Source organism: Dipodomys merriami, unplaced genomic scaffold (assembly GCF_024711535.1).
Source record: "Dipodomys merriami isolate MVZ:Mamm:240054 unplaced genomic scaffold, mDipMer1.0.p SCAF_4, whole genome shotgun sequence".
Lineage (NCBI taxonomy): Eukaryota > Metazoa > Chordata > Mammalia > Rodentia > Heteromyidae > Dipodomys > Dipodomys merriami.
Genome location: NW_027205603.1, coordinates 66,877,504 through 66,893,069, shown reverse-complemented (window position 1 = coordinate 66,893,069; position 15,566 = coordinate 66,877,504). Strand labels below are relative to the sequence as shown.

At 43.4% G+C, this 15,566-nt stretch overlaps 1 long non-coding RNA gene across 1 annotated transcript in view; it reads right to left on the bottom strand.

Annotated features, from left to right (window-relative positions):
* Positions 1-294: 294 nt before the first annotated feature.
* The window catches only part of LOC138805924 (uncharacterized), a 35,012-nt gene continuing 19,740 nt past the window's right edge, over positions 295-15,566 (bottom strand). Inside the window, exons 2-3 of the long non-coding RNA XR_011365680.1 lie at positions 14,517-14,703; positions 295-4,687 (exon numbers count right to left, since the gene is read on the bottom strand). This is a non-coding gene — a long non-coding RNA (uncharacterized lncRNA). The remainder of the gene's footprint in view (positions 4,688-14,516; positions 14,704-15,566) is intronic.

Here is a 15,566-nt window from a genome sequence, read left to right as displayed (position 1 = left end):
TTGAAATTGAGTTTTCAGACCTCAGGCCCAAATTCCAGGAGTCCCAAATTAGCCCTGGACACTAACCTCTTTGTGCCAGATACAGAGACATGGTGAAGGGCAGAGAAGAGATTTTTTTTGTTGTTGTTGTTGTTAATATATATTTTTTTTATTACAAAGGGGTTGCAGTTACATGAGCGAGGTAATGAGTCCATTTCCTATTGAGCATTGTTACCCTCTCCTTTATTTTTCCCCTACCATCCCTTTCCTTCCCACCTCCCCAACTCCCCCCCCCCCAATGTTGTAAAGTTCATTTTCAACATACTGTCTTATAGATCTCATTCTTACAATGGGTCATCCTATATCCTTATTTCGGCATTTTGTTATTTCCCTTCCCCTCCCCAAATTAGAAAAATGTATATACAAGATGCAGGACACAAGAATCAAATACAGTGACAACAGGGGTTGTACCATGGGGGAGAAACATACAAAGAAACAAAAAAAAATCACATAGTACAATGTAAGTACATTAAAAAAGAACAACAAGAAAGATAAAATCTCTTGTGTCCCTATCTTGGGGTTCATTTCACTTGGCATTAGCTTATATGAGCGTATGTACATAGCTTTTGACCTCTTCTGCTTGTCCTAGACATATACTAGTTATTGCAGATAAGGGAAACCATGGGACCTATGTTTCTTTGAGTCTGGCTTACTTCACTTAATATAATTTTTTTCCAAGTGAGAAAGGAGATTTATGGGAGCGATGGGAAGACAGCTCTTCAGTACATCTTCAGCCATATTTGGAGGTACAGACATTTGCCTCAGGCTAAATAAAGAGAATTGGGCAGGTGGTGAAAAGATATGTGCAGTTAAAACAGTCCCAAGTCACAGCTACAGCTTGGTAGATCACTCACTCAAGCTTTGTCTCAGAAGGCTTGACCTTGCAGGGTTTGTAGCTTTTGGTTGTGTTCTTTAAAATGGTAAGAAAGAATTGCCTGTCTGAGGGCCAGTTTGCCTTTTGTTACAACATGTTTATTGGTGAATCTTGTTTTTACTGGAGTCATGGTGATTGTAAAGTGACTACAGGAAGGAAAAGCTCAGGTCCAAGGTCACAGATGCAATGTAAGGGCTGGGGGTCCAGATTTTATCCTGTTTTTAGTTAATTTTCAGGTCCAGCAAAAGCATCCTTTAGGTTGCCTCTTTCAGTTTCTGACTTCATTATACTGTCTTTGGTATAGTGCCAACTCAATGATAAGATGTAATGAATAACCAATTTGTTCTTCCATGGATGAATATGAGCCATAGTCTACTGAAAATGGACTGAAGAAAAGATGTGGTGATAATGAGATAGATGACGAGGTTTTTAAATTACAGAACAACTTCACATTGTAGATTATAACTGAAGACGGCTTTCGGGCTGGATTAGAAGTAAGAAGAGATCCAGAAAGACATGTTCCCATTGGACTAAGTCTAAGGACAATTTTGAAAACCCAGGGAAGATTTGGAAAGGAGGGGTTTGTTTGTTTTGTTTAGTCTAGCTTTTTGAAACAAGATCTCATTCACTATGTAGTCCAAGCTGGCCTCAGACTTCCTTTGTAGCCAAAACTGTTCTTGAACTTATGAGCCTCCTCTTATAGGGCTCTAATCCTATTCATAAGTCTTGACTTAATCCCTCATGATCTAATCACTTCCTACCTTTCCATCACTTTGGGGGATACAGATTCATACACATTCAGACTATAGTAGTCTAGTAGGTGACTTTCGATTAGTGTGAACACCAGAAGATTACTGCAAACAATCTAATCTGATTAAAAGAACTGAAATAGCTGAGTGTTGGTGGCTCATACCTGTAATCCTAGCTAGTCAGGAGCCTGAGAGTTGAGGATTGTGTTTCAAAGCCAGTCTTGGCAGGAAAGACTGTGAGATTCTTATCTCCAATTAACCACCAGAAAACAGGAAGTAGATCTATGGCTCACTAATCTTGATCAGAAAAGCTCAGGGTCAGGGACAGTGCCCAGACCCTGAGTTCAAGCCCTATGACTGATAAAAAAGAAATAAAAGAAAAAAAATATATATATATAACTTTATTATTAAGGTGCTGTACAGAGTGGTTACCATTTCATAAGTTAGGTAATGAGTACATTTTGGGGGACAATGTTACCCCTCCCTTCCTTCACTTTCCCCCAGTTTTCCCCTCTTGTTTCTACCTACAAAAATGTCTCTGACCCCTAAATAACTTGCAAAATGCTGTAACTGAAAGTATGGCTCATGTAACAGAGGGACAGCCTTGGGTGGAAAAAAAAAACAAGCGAGAACATGAGGTCCTAAATCCAAGCCTCAGTACTAGAAAAAAAACAGAAAAGAACTTAAAGGAATAGATTTGAGCTGATGCTTTTGGCAGAAGATTGCTAGCTTACAATTCACAGAGCCTGGGAGTGCAGGCTTGCATATCTAAGGCAAAGCTTGAGAAGTGAAACAAAATGTTCTCTTCACCTCAGACCATGGTCAAGCTTGGAGGCAAACTGTTTCCTGGAACTCTTGAAGGCTCTCAGAAATGTTCATGTAGCACAAAGTAGGCTAGAGAATTGAGATTCTTTTTGTGAACAAAAAGAAAGCACTACTGCTTCTTGGGCCAGGCCAGATTGCTAATTGTACTTATGAATAAAGTCAGAGCAAACACAGCAAAGCTCAAGGAAGTAGCAGATGATGACTCAGTCACTCTACTGATGCCATTTTAGTTGTTGCTTTTGCGACTGAAGCTTCGGTCAGGTAAGATGCAGACAAGAAGAGAGGAGTGACAGACTTGGAAGTCCTATCCTAAACCTGGAACATCAGCATGGAAAGGTGGCTGTTTGCATGTTGATGGCCTCAGTCACCCCAAGAGTGACTTAAAGGAAGTACAGAAATGGAGAAAATGAGCAGGATAGGCAACTGATCCCTTGTTGTAATTACCCAGTAAAAACATGGCCTTCCAAGAGAGCAAGAATTCAAAAAGAAGCCCAGGTGGCCCAAAGGTTGTTTGGCAGTTAAACATTGTCCAGGGTCATGAGGATCCTGGGATACTGTCTGATAGAGTAAATCAGTGTGACTGCCTGAATTGGGAATCATCAAATCAAAATCAAAGATGAGATTGACTTTTGTCTTCATCCTGCAAGCCCACATTCAAATAATGATGGTGGTGGTTTCATGGTGTTGGGAAGCAGAGATAACACTGCTCTTTTAATCTTTTATATATGTGTGTGTGCACACGTGCATGTGTGCGTACGTGCACACACAGGTGCTCACCAGTCCTGGGGCTTAAACTCAGGGCCTGGGCGCTGTCCCTAAGCTTTTATGCACAAGGCTAGTGATCTACCACTTGAGCCACAGCACCATTTCCGGTTTCCTGGTGGTTAATTGGAGGTAAGAGTCTCACGGACTTTCCTACCCCTGTAGGCTTTGAAACCCAATCCTCAGATCTTAGGCTCCTGAATAGCTAGGATTCCAGGTATGAGCTGCTGGCACCCAGCTGTACTCTTTTAAATCTTGAAAAATGTTTTATTCTACTGAGACGGTTGGTTGTGGGTGTTTTTTTCCTTTGACACTGCAGGGCTGCCCTTTTATGCGTCACTGACAATGCCCTTAATGTCCTGTCACCTTCAGTGCAAGACAAAAAAAAAAAAAAGCCAAGGTAATGGCTAATGAAGTTATGAAAGTGTGGAGATCCCTGGTCCTTTCTCTGGGTTTCACAGATGATCTTGTTTCACCTGAGGGTGAGCCTGGAAACCTTCTGGAGACACTAGGAGGGTCCCTACCTAAAGGGCATCTTGTCTGGCAAACAGATAGCTTTTGTGGGCATTGGTGCTCATGGCCTGTTCCCCAGGCTGGGAGTGGAACATTCAGAGGGAGGCAGCTCCTATGACTGATAATAGGTAGCCTCCCTCACTTGTCCTAGGCACTGAATTCTAGGCTCTTTGCACATAGATTATTAGCTCACTTAGCCCTCACAGCAATGCTAGAAGGGTATTTAGAGCTCTCAGAACACTGAGACCTGGGGAGCTTAAGTGACTCATCCAATGTCAACTTTAAATCCCAAAACCATAATATTTCAATTCAATGATCATATATTAATTGTACAAAATAATAGGCTTCATCATGACATTTTAGACACATATGTAATGTGCTTTGATCATAATCATCTCCTTTTCTGTCTCCTTCCCATTCCTGCTGGTCTCTTTCCTCTTCTCATGTGGTCTCCCTTCTGCTTTCATGTCTGTTTGTTTAAAAAATAATATTCTACATTCCAACTATAAGGAGAAACATGATATTCATCTTTCTGAATCTGACTTACTTCATTCCACATGATGATCTCCAGTCCAATCTATTCTCCTGCAAATGGCATAATTTCATTCTCTTTATGAATACGTGTCATGTTTTCTTTATCCATTCATCCATTGATAAATACCTCGGTTGGCTGTGTATGTTGATATAGATTCCTTCTCTGATCGTGAATCTATTTTTAGTAACTTGAGGCATCTCCATACTGATTTCCATAGTGGCTGCACTCATTTACATTCCCACCAACAGTGCAGAACAGTTCCTTCCTCTCCACCCATCTTTGTCAACATTTTTGTTGTTTTCTTGATGACTGCCACTCTGGAGTGAGATGCAATCTCAGTAGTGTTCTGATTTTTATTTCTCTGGTCCAAGTCAAGATTTCAGCCCAGGCCTACAAGACACCAAAGTTCAAACTCGTGATCACAATGCCATTGTCCCATTTTTGAGCTGTTCTCCTGGGACTACCTACACATGTCTAAGGAGGGGCTCTATCAGAGCCCCTTCAAGGACAGCCCTGTTGTGAATGTGTACATGTTTCCTATAAGCTATGGGGATGGAAGGCAGGGACATGGTGGGAGCTATTAAGAGCTCTAGGGGAAATTTTCTAGTCTCAAACAGTGTCTATGCAGTGAGTAATCCAATTCAGAATTGAGAAAAATAGAACAGTTGATGGAAATAGGGTGAAAAATATTCCCTCCACAATTTAGAACTCTCATGAACTGTCATATGACCAGATCCAGGAAGAGTCATGAATATAAGAATGACGACTTGATTTTGTCTATTATCTATGTTACTTGAGCTGTTATCCTGGTAACATGGGGGAGAAATGAGCAAATAAAAATTATGTGTGGGCTGGTAGAAGGTCTGAACTATCTGTATTGCTGATTTTACCTCCCGATACTTTCTTTCATGAGGCTGAATTAACTCATGCACATTACTAGTTCTCAGTACATTACTAGTTCTCAGCTTCCAGAAAGCAGTTCATTGAAAGAATTCCAAGGAGCTGCTGCTTTCATGCAGGTAAGAGTGTAGAGGCTTCACTTTAATCAAAGCATCTAAAAGTTGGGTTCAGAGGCTCATGCCTGTAATTCCTGCTATTGCAAGTGAAGATAGGAGGATCATGGTCTGAAGCCAGCAGGACAAGAAGAGCATGAGACCTTATATGAAAACTAATTAAAAGAAAGAAAGAGGGGTTGGAGTGTGGCTCAAGTAATAGAACACCTGTCTAGCAAGACCCTGACTCTAGTAACACTAACACACACACACATACACACACAAACACACACACACACACACACACACACACACACACACAGAAGTAGGACTTAACTTTTTTAAGAAAAATAAAAAGAACCCCTTACTCAAAAATCCTGTGTTAAGCAGAACAGTGTACCTTTTGTATCTTTTTGGTCCCTCAGAAAGGCATGCAGATGTCCTAGAAAGAAAAGAATGTGGCAATTGCAGAAAAAAAAATTATTAGAGAAAAATTTTAAAGCTGGGACAAGTTAAAAATAAGCTTTTTGGACACATGTGGGCACATCTGGATAAAGATCCAGATGGGTTTTATTTGCTTGAGAAGCCTCTTGGGGGAAGGCTTCAAGAAAGCAAACTTGCTCAGGAAAGACAAGGCCCCTGCTGTGGGAAAGAGAGAAGGTTCATTGCAACTGCATTTAATAAGAATATGGAAGTGTTTTGAGGAAATATGTGTGTTACCTCTTACTGTAGAAAGGTTTTCAGGGATGGGAAGGTGGCTCAGTGGTAGAGTGCTTGCCTTGCATACATGAAGCCCTGGGTTCCATTCCTCAGCACCACATAAGCAAAAAGAAAAAAGCCGGAAGTGGCGCTGTGGCTCAAGTGGTAGAGCGCTAGCCTTGAGCTGAAGAGCTGAGGGACAGCGCCCAGGCCCAGAGTTCAGGCCCCATGACCAGATCTCAAACAAAAAAAAAAAGGAAATGTTATGGATTGGCTTACTCGGTAGCTGAGCAGTCCCACAATGGCCTTCTGCAGGCTGAGGAGCCAGAGAAATCAGTAGCTGCTCAATCTGAGATGCTAGAAGCCTCAGAATGAGGGACCAGTGATGCAGCCCCAGTTCCAAGCTGAAAGCCTAGGAGCTCCCAGCAGAGTCGCTCGTGTGAGGCTGAAGCAGCTTGAGTCTGGTATCCCTGGAAACACTCAGAGTGTTGCTCAACACACTGGGTGTTTTCCTCTTCCTCCCCCTTTTGTTCCATCCAGGTCTTGAGCCAATTGGACAAAGCCAACCACATTCAGGGAAGTTGTTTCCCCATTTGTTAATGTCTGTGCTAAATGTCTGTGGGAACACCCTCACAGATCCTAATCTCCTAGGTGTGTCTCAACCCAATCAAGTTGACTATGGAAAGTGGCTATCATAGGAGTGGGAATTAGAGCTGGATGCAGTGAGTAAGCCAGAAGGAACAAAACAACCTGAGGACAAAACCATGGTAGCAAGGCTTAGAGACATCATGAGAATTGCCCAGTTCACAGAGTCTACAAATGATAGAGCTGAGACCCAAACCCATGACTCCACCTTGCACCTCCTTCTGAGTCCTCCAGCCTGATGCCTTTGCTGGCTCTCCTTCCCCTGCCCAGTGGCTCAACAGTAGGCCCACTGTGTGGTTCCCACTGAGCTTTCTGCTGACTGAGCAGGTATGTGGGCTGGGTCCAGTGCCATTGTGATCTAGGCTGTCTGTACTGTGCTCCAATGAAGAAAAATGCAGCTAATCATTCAAATGCAGAATAAAAAAAGCTAAACCTTGACATGGTTTATGGTTTATGGATGCCTATGGATGTCTCTCCATAAATCCCATATTTGATTGTTTACCCAATTAATTAACCTTTGGTCCCATGTAATTTGTTTTGATGACAGAGTAGCCAATTAAACCTAGAATGTCAGGACTTAAGAGTTACTGAATGATTTATTACTTCATTTCCTTTGAGAAATGTACTTCACTAACTTTCCAAAACTGTTCAACAGTGGGAACAAAATTTGTGTTCTCTACAGACAAAGGACTCTATTGCTGGATGTGTGTTCATATATTAAAGGCCCAGAGAAAAGCAGCTGCTCAGAAACTAGATCAATTCTGTTCTCTAGAGATGGTTTCTTTCTGCTCATCTGTCTATTGTCATCTTCTAAAGGAGCCTCTCTGCAACAGAAGTTTGGGGAAGCCCTGGAATAGGGGGCAGAGGCCCTGGAGTCTTTCTGGAATCTTCCCAGGATGTTGAGAGACAAGCACAGACCTGAGTGGCCTGTAACATCTTTGGTTAATTCCTGGTGGTCTTTCAGGATTCAGCTCAGGGCTAGGCAATAGTGGCTCACTCCCGTCATTCTAACTATTTTGGAGGCTGAACTGTGAGAAACATGGCTCAAAGCCAAAAGTCTGAGACTCTTATCTCTAATTAACCACCAAAAAAGCCAGAGGTGGAGCTATGGCTCAAGTGGTAGAGTGCCAGCCTGGAGCAAAAGTCCTAAGGGAGGGGCTGGGAAGTTGGTTCAGTGGTAAAGCGCATGCTTTGCATGCCAGAGGCCCTGGGTTTGATTCCTCAGCACCACATAAGCAAAAAGAAAAAAGCCGGAAGTGGCGCTGTGGCTCAAGTGGTAGAGCGCTAGCCTTGAGCTGAAGAGCTGAGGGACAGCACCCAGGCCCAGGGTTCAGGCCCCATGACCGGACCCAAAAAAAAAAAAAAAAGTCCTAAGGGAACTCAGGGTACCCAGGCCCTGAGCCCTAGAACCAGCACACACACACACACACACACACACACACACACACACACACACACACAAAAGTTCATTTCAGGTTCATTCCTTCCTGATGCTATTGTACATGTACATATGCATGTGTGCACACATACAAACACAACACATGCTCTCTTCTCTTTCAGTACAGACCTCTGTGTATTTTCTCTTGCTTGATAGAAAATTCAGCCCACACTGATTGGCTAGAGGAAGAACACAGCTCAGACATAGGAGGTATGCTGCTAGACTCTTTACCTTGCTTGGAACATGCTAAATAACCTAGGTTGGCCTCTAACTCACCATCTTCCTGCCTCAGCCTCCAGAGTCCTGGGATGACAGGCATGTACTACCACACCTGGCTGTATTGCTATGCTCTTACACAACTGTTCTCATGCAATAGACTGGTTTACAGCAGCCTCACTGCACAACCATGATTGGGTGCTACAGCAGGACACTGTAGTGGCAAGGATGCTGCTAGGTGATAGGAATTGTCGGGCCCCATCATCATCTTATGGGATTACTGTTGTATACTCAGCTTATAATTGAAATGTTCCTGTGTGCAATGTGACTGTCCTTCCCAGGGGATGAATCCAGGGAAAGTGGCCAGAAATCTCATATCCAGCCCTTAGCATCTTACCTGACTTTACTGTAAACAAATTGTAAGTGGGCACACAAAATATTCAAAGGAAGACTCCTGCCTCAAAGAGTTTATGGTCTAGTCCAAGAGTTCATGCTCACACAACAAAAAGCCATTTACCAATGCTAGGGAGCACAATATAAGCACCAAATGAATGGTGACTTTTCAGAACCTCTGTATCAAGTACAGGACAATATCCAAACTGTAAACAGCCGTGACAGCCCTCTCTGTGCTGACCCTTTACTCTCCAGCTCCTAGCTGAACTAGTCCATGCTTACCCTTGCTGGCGCTGACCCTCTGCCCAATGCCCTTCTCCCATTAGCCTGGCTCACAGTTCTTTAAGTCTCAGCTCAGCTGCTGCCTTCTCCAGGAAGCTTTCTTTGCTCTCTCTGCTAGTGGAGGAGTGCTCCCATGATGCTCTGAGTGCCAAGCTATTCATACACCACAGCTAGAAACCTCCATCCCAGAATTTTAATAAAGGGTCTGGCATGTTTTGGACATCCAATGCAATTTCTGTTTTGCTGTTTTGTTTTTTTTTAACATGATCTTACCATGTGCCCAAGGTGGCTTCAAATTTGTGATCCTCTTGACTTAGCCACCCAAGGGCAGGGCTTACAGGTGTGGAATACCTGACTCCAGTATGATGAGTCTATGTCTCTGGCTCCTCAGTCTCTCCAAACCATCTTCCTTCAAGATTTCTGTTCTCTATATTCAGGTCATAGGACCTGAACTCCGGGGCTGGGCACTGTCCCTCAGATCTTCAACTCAGGGCTAGTGCTCTACCACTTGAACCACAGTGCCACTTCAGGCTTTTTTCTGTTATGTGGTGCTGAGGAATCGAACCCAGGGCCTCATGCATGCAAGGCAAACACTCTACCACTAAGCCAATTTCCCAGCCCTATATTCATACTTTTTAATTGCTCCCTTCTTCCCTTCTTTTTCTGTCCCTCTCCTACCTCTAGATACCATTTATAGTTTCTAACAGGAAAATTTCCTATAAATTATCTTCCCTAAGTATAAATGACTAACATAACATAGCTCCACCTGCCATTACCACCATCAGTACAGCCGTTTTTATTTTGGTGGGCGTGGGGGGGCAGTCCTGGGGCTTAGACTATGGCCTTGGCACTACCCCTGAGCCTCTTTGTGCTCAAGGCTAATGCTCTACCACTTGAGCCACAGCACCACGTCTAGTTGTTTTTTTTTTTTTTTTTTCCTGAGTCTCACGGGGACTTTTCCACCCAGGCTGGCTTCAAACTATGATCCTCAGATCTCAGCCTCCTTAGTAGCTAGGATTACAGGCATGAGCCACCAGCACCTGGCTCAGTGCAGACTTTTAAAATAACTCAGTCCTAGAACTAAAGGCATAAAGTTGTAATGGTGGGTATTTCAGGCATAGGCTGGGTACGTGAGGGCTGGTGTCTCCTCTGTTCATTCTGCTTCTCTCCTCTTGGGGGAGAGAGTGATGAAAGTCTGGGTCTCAGGACAGGCTATGGAGGGCGTATGCTGCAGGAGGAGGGTGGGTAGGGGACTCAGACTGTCTGGATTGAAATCCCACATTCATCATTGTGTGACTTTGGCTTGATCACTTAACTTCTGGCCTAGTGACAAAAATCTTTTATCTCAGGGACAGTCAGATGAAGCGAGGTAACACAGCATGTAGCACCCAAATGTGAGATCCTATGTCAACCATTGTTATGTCATAAATCAGCCTCCAGTTTAATGGCTAGAGACTATGATGATAATGTATTATTGCTTTGTGAATCTGAAGATTCTCTCCCACGCAGTTGCAATCACATGGTGACAGGAGCTAGAATCACTTGAAAGCTTGTTTATGTGTCTGGCACCTGGGGTGAGGCACATTAGTTGATTAGTTATCATCTGTTGGCAGATGGCTGGAATAGTAGGGCTCCTGAACGTCTTCTTTACCATTTTGCTATGGTGGGCTTTGGGTAGCCAGATTCCTTACATGGAGGCTGGGGCTCCAAAGAAAGTAGAGGTGAGGAGAGAGGTGACAGGCTTTCATGACCTAGCATCAGAAGGCTTAGGGCACTGCTTCCTTCATGCTTACCAGGCAAGGTAGTCATGAAAGCTGATCCAGGCTCAAGAGGAAGAGACATAGGTTCCATCTTTCCATGGGGGAGTGGCAAGGTCCCAAAAGAATATTGGAAGGGAAAAGGGTTTTGGGTCATTTTTGGAAAATACAATCTGAGACAGTGTTTATAGTTACCAGTAACTTGCATGTATTATCTCGAAAAATCTTAAAGCACTAGATTGGTTGACTGAATTGAAAGCTTAGGAGAGTATTTCAGTGCATGAAATATACATGGAGGAACCTGGAAAACTCACAGAAATTAAATTCCTTTTCCACAAAAGGGAAACTAGGGATGGTTATTAATTATCATATGTATGAGAACTGCATACAACCCATAACACAAATTATACTTGAAGCAAAGTTTAGCAAATTTTATTTCAACCAACTACTTAGGAAATTAAACTAATTTATCTCTCCAACTAAAAAATTATTTGCTGTCTTTCTACCTAATAGTGTCTGTGACACTTGAGCTGCTTTCCTTTGTCATCTGTGCCATGCTGGAGTGCACTCACCTGACTTCCACCACCCACTTCCAGATATACAGCACACCTTCCATTCCAATACCCCATACCCTCAAGGATAGTAATAAGCACTCATACATTTTGGTAAGAAAAATGGGTTTCATGAGAGGGCAAAACTGGGAGGGAGCAAGAGAAGAGTGACATTGTTCAAAAGAAATGTACTCTCTACCCAAGTTAGATGATTGTAATCACTTTGTACATCACCTCTATAATAGCAAGTTAAAATTAAATTAAAGAATTAGTTCCCTAGTTAAGCATGCAACATTTTCCCCTCCCAGATAAGGGTTTTATGGAATACCAGAAATGGAGGCAATCACAGGAACAGTGGCTAAGTGATGGTTCTATGTGCCTGACATAGCCATCTACTCTGGCACACAGGTGTGTGAATATTCCTTCTTCCTCAGTGCCCCCTCCTCTCTGGGGCTTTGCATAATTGTGTTGTAAATCTGGAAGTCACAGCCCTGAAAAGGGATATCCTACATCCCAGGACAAACTGGATGTTTCATGATTTTTTTCTACAGTCAACTCTATACCATGATCAGTCTTAAATGGGATATATATATATATCCATTGGAGGTCAGTCAGGAAAGTAGAAACTTCATGAGTTGTCTTAGAAAAAAACAATACTCTCATGCACTAGGTGAAAGTTATCACTTCAATTCCAAGTACAAAAGGGTCCTCATTGTGAGGACCCTTGTGCTAAAGAAAATACTATTCCATCCTCTCCTATTAGTCCCTTGGGAGAACTTCTTGTCCACTCTTTGAGGTCCTAATGAAATGGTCAAGCCTTACGTAGCAACTTGCTTCTATCAACACGACCACATGATACCACCTAGCCAATCACAGCTTCCCATATGTAGGCTGGGATTGAGGACTGTTCTGTGGTAGAATGTGATCTGATTTGTCTCTGGGTTATAGCTATGTGGCATCTGCTGAAACAAGCCCATTCTCTATTGTGCATTCTGAGTTGGGAAGAGGGAGCCTGGGAGGCAAAGAGGGTCAGGAGGCAAAGAGGAGGAAAGTTTGTTGAATGAAGTGTAGCACAGCTAGCTGAGGTATAGCAAGGTAGTTCTACAAACAGCCACATTTAAAACCAAATCCACTCCTGAGCTTCCTATAATGAACCAGTGCATTGCCTTTCTGCTCAAGCTAGTTTGAATTGGATTTCTATTACTCTTAGCCAAAGAAGCCCTGACTGATGTCAACAGCATCCCTTGCTATCTTAGGGTTGTCTTAAGCACCTCTGTGAACACCCAAATCCAAAGATGCTCAAGTGTCTTTATATCACAGTATTCATAAATTGACTATAACCCATGTATTTCTTCTCATATATTTTATATTTTAAATCTTATCTAGATTACTTATAACACCCAATATGATGCAAATGCTATATAAATTGTACTTTGTTGCTTAAGGAATAATGGCAGGGAGAGCTTGTACATGTTCATTTCAGGTGTAACTTTTCTTCCAAAATGTTTTTTTTAGGCTGAGCACCAGTGGCTCACGTCTATAATCCTAGCTACTCAGGAGCCTGAGATCTGAGGATCGAGGTTCAAAGCTAGCCAAGGCAGGAAAGTCTGTGAGACTCTCTAATAAACCACTCAGAAAACTGAAAGTGGTGCTGTGGCTCAAGTGGTAGAGCACTAGCCTTGACCTAAAGAGCACAGGAACAGCGCCCATGCCTAGAGTTCAAGCCCCACAACTGACCCCCCCCCAAAAAAAGTTTTTATTCATAGTTGATTGAATATGCAGATGTGGAATTCAAGGATATAGATAGCTGACTCTACAAGTTCATGCACTAGAATGCATGGTACTCAATACACATATTTTTCCTAAGCCATGAAGCTGTTTTAACTATTTTAAGATTTAATATATTCGTTTCTATTCCAAAGGACCTACAAACCTATATGGCACTGGTATTTTAATTGAAATCTCATCTAAACAGCTCAATTCACAAACACCATAGCAGAGCAAAATTTAAGAAATTGTCTCATTTCCTTCTTTGAGGGCAAATAGCACTTCTTAAATGGAGCGCTGCATTTTCATTGCTAAATTAGAATCTAGCCTAAATAAAATTAATGAAAGAGAACAATGGATTCTCACATCCCATATCTGATAACTATTCAACACATGTCTTTTATGTGAATATTCATTTGGCTACAATAGGAATGGGGGCACTGGGGGCAGTGTTGCATGCCTATAGCCCTAGCTACTTGGGAGGGAGGAGCACTGGAGCCTGGGTAATCAAGATCAGTAAGTGCAACACAGCAAAACCCCCAAAGAACTAAGGAACAAGAGAAGGGCGAGGAGGAAAGAGAAAACAGGGAAGGGAAGGGAGGGGAGGAAAAGGGAGACTAGGAGAAGAAAGGGAGGTGGAGAGGCAGGGAGGGAGGAGTGAAGGGGAGGAGAGTGGCCTCTGCTGATCCTTTTACTCCCTATAAAGGAGATTCCAAAGTTAACATTAACCTAGCTATTCATCTAACTGTAACTTCTTTCTTGAGAGGGTACATTCAGTGTGGTACAAACAGAAAAATATCTCAATCTATTTTGACTAGCTCCTCTTTACATAATTTCTGTAAAATTGGTTTTTCCTGCCCCTGGATGATTTTTTAACAAAGTCTCATAACTTTTCTAGTCACTCTACTTGTTAAATTATAGTCTCCTTTTTTGAGTATTGAAAAATTCAGGTCTGCCAGGCATGGATGGCTCCTGCCTGTGATCCTTGCTACTCATGAGGCTGAGATCTGAGGATCATAGTTCAAAGCCAATCTAGGCAGAAAAAGCTGGGCTGGAAATGTGACTCAAGTGGAAGAGTGCCAGCAATGAGCAAAAAAGCCTTATTCTATTGACTCTCAACGCTATCTCACCCATAACTTAAGATTCAGGCTGAGAAACAGCACTAAGAAGAAGAAGGAATGAGCCCTCAGTCTGCTCCAGGGCAGTCCTGGCCCTCGGGAGCTACTGTGGGAAGGGGCAGGGTGGAAGAGTTAAAGGGCAGGAACCCCTTACGGTGCTTGGTCAGTATGTCCTTGGAGTTGGCGCCCTTGGTGAGGCATGCCTGAACACTCACTTTCTCCCACAAGGAGCATTTGCAGGTTCCAAAGGTACCCGCTTCGGTTCCCTGGGCCCCTTGATGTTCCTCAAGCTGCCCACTGAGGACTCCCTCTTGCTCCTGGCTTCTGATGTCTGGACCCAGACTCATTCTTGGCCACCTACCTTGTAGATGGTCCTTTGGGGCATAGCTCCTTTCAAGATAGATGGGCACTGGATTTCTTCTGTGTGATTATCATCCAGCCATAGGAAACCGGGTCCTAAATTCTGTGGTTCTGAGTGTGGCTTGCGGTAGGTCCTTATCCTGGACTCCACACACTCCATCCAGGCCCTTCCTCAGCTGCCTCGGCTGCTGTGTGGAAGTACCACAAACAAGTGCTTAGTTCAGGGAGGTACCATGAGTGGATCCCGAATTGTATTCTCCCACAATTCTGGATAAGCCCTGGTGTTCCTTGGTAGATATCTCTCTAGTCTCACTACCATTTCCACCCGGCTGTCTTCTCTCTGTATCTCTCTCCTCTTTTTATAAGGACACCAGTCATCTGGGATTAAGAGGCCACAGACACTTATCTTGAAAATAACCAGCAAAAAGAAGGGCTAGAGTTGTGGCTGAAGTGATAGAGCACCAGCCTGGCAAGCAAGCTGAGGAAGTAGGAGGACCTGAGTTTAAGCCCCAGTACTGCCAAAAAGGGGAAAGAAAAAGAGGAGGAGGCAGAGGAGGAGGAGAGGAAAAGGAAGAAGAAGAGGAGGGGGAGAGGAAACAAAAAAGCTTTGTTGGTGTCAGCTATGGCAGTGTTTGTGGGGAAAAAGTAGTCCCTCCTGAAGGGATTCCTCTGACCCCAGGGCCACCCGTGAAAGGGTATGCATTCAAGTGAGCGAGGGTGGGCTGAGCTTCATGGCTCACACCAGTAATCATTACTTCGGAGACAGAGATAGGAAGATTGCTAGGGCTGGGCAAAAGCACAAGGTCCTAACCTGAAACAACAACAATAACAACTAAAAAGCAAAAGGAGTGGAGGTGTGACTGCAATGGCAGAGCATCTGCTTAGCAAGTACAAAGCCTTGAGTTCAAACCCCAGTACTGCTCCTCCCCTCACCCCCCTCCCAAAAAAAGAAAAAAAGTGACCGGGCACCTCCCTGTAGCCAGCTTTCTGCTCCCCTCACAGGGGAAAAGGCAGGGCAGGGGAGCACTATGTACATGCCAACCTAGCCAGT